The sequence below is a fragment of the Aristolochia californica genome, unplaced genomic scaffold (genome assembly GCF_029961685.1).
Source record: "Aristolochia californica isolate CCGP_79_NKW_82.1479 unplaced genomic scaffold, dmAriCali1.0.hap1 SCAF_12, whole genome shotgun sequence".
Taxonomy (NCBI): domain Eukaryota; kingdom Viridiplantae; phylum Streptophyta; class Magnoliopsida; order Piperales; family Aristolochiaceae; genus Aristolochia; species Aristolochia californica.
In genome coordinates, this window is record NW_027181793.1 from 3,806,966 (window position 1) to 3,808,967 (window position 2,002).

Below are 2,002 nucleotides of genomic sequence, written 5' to 3' on the forward strand. Positions count from 1 at the left end.
GGATGGACTGACCATCTTCGTCCCAGCCACCAGCACATATAAAAAGGATGAGTTGCAGGTAACATAAGAAAATAGGGGAAAATGGAAAGAATAATAAAGAACATAGACACATAAAAACAAAGAAAAATAAAAATAATGGTAAATAAAGTAATTTATTATTAAAAATAAAAAATAAAAAATATAACTAATACTACTAAGAAAATTAGTTGAGTAAATGAATTATTCGGTTAATTATTTAACACTACATAATTAGAATATATTTAATTAATTAGATAATTAAGTAATTACTACCTATTTGATTAAATAATTGATTAGTTATTACATTAAATAGGCCAATTGGCCGATTAATTAGCACAAATAATTGGGTATTTAATAATTTCTTACCTAATAAGTAATTATTTAATCTGTAACTGTATTAATTGGTAATTAGTTAACTAGTATTAGTTGCGATCAAATAGTATGTCATTCTAGTTCTTCACACTGACACCATAATCTTACTAACCAAATTAATTTGAATGAGTTAATTATATAATTAGAATGTTTTTAATTAATTAGATAATTAAGTAATTACTACATTTTCTATTACATAATTAATTAATTATTAAATTAAATTAGGTCAATTTACTGTTAATTATCACATATCATTGGGTATTTAATTACTTTATTACTTAATAAAAAATTATTTAATCAGTAAATGCATTAATCGGTAATTAATTAACTAGCATTAGTATGTCATTTTGGTTCTTCCCAGGGACTCCATTAATCCTTCCAACCAAATTAATTTGAATTAATTAATTAGTTAACACTATATAATTGGAATATGTTCAATTAATTAGATAATTCAGTAACTACTTCTTGTTCGGTTAAATAATTGATTAATTATTAGATTAAATAGTTCAACTGAATATTAATTAGCACAAATATCAGGTATTTAATTACTTTCTTACTTAATTAGAAATTACTCAATCAGTAAATGCTTAATTGGTAATCAATTAACTAGTATAAGTTGCAATGAAAACAGTATGTCACTCTAGTTCTTCTCACTGACTCCATTAATCCTACAATCCAAATTAATTTGAATTTATTTATTAATTAATTAGTTATATAAGTAGAATATGTTCAGTTAATTAATCAAGTAATCAATACCTGTTCCTTTAAATAATTGATTAGTTATTAAATTAAATAAGTTAATTAACTAGTTAATTAGCACAAATCATCCGTATTTAATTACTTTCTTACCTAATAAAAAATATTTATTTAATAAATGAATTAACTGTCATTAATTAATTAGTATTAGCTACTATCAAATAGTTATATATTACATTATATGGGTTATTTAGTTTATTAATACATGAATTATTTAATTAAATAATGAGTTACATAATTAGACTATTAAGTTTATTTATTAATTAATCACTACTTAATAGGTAATTATTAAATTGACTAATTAAAATTTCCATTCAATCAATTTCTTTAATTATATAAAGATTATGACAATTATGATAATATATTGGAAATTATGATAATATAGTGGCTATTATGATAAAAAATTTATTTATGGTTTATTTGTTAGAAAAATATCAATTTTTATAAATTAAAATTAAAATTACAAGTAATTTAAAATATTTACAAAATTTGTTTTCTTTCTTTCGCAAGGAACAGGAGAAGGAGAAGAAGAGAAGAAGGGGAACAAAGAAAGGAAGAGAAACAACTAAACCTAAAAATAAAAGGACATATTTCTTGGAGAAAAATATTATTTTCCTAGATTTTAGATCTGACCCATTTTGGAGCGAATTCAAAAAAATTTGTTGGGTCCCGAAAGGAGAAAAATTCGTGGAAGGCCTCTGGCAACTAATCTTAAAGAACTTTCAGCCAAAGCCTGCAAATCTTTAGCTTCTTTCATTATATTAACAAAATTATCAAACTTTCTCCATCAACAAGGGAGCTGGGAATGCAAACAAAGTAAGCAAATTTTTTTGATTTAATTCAAAAGTTTGTCCAA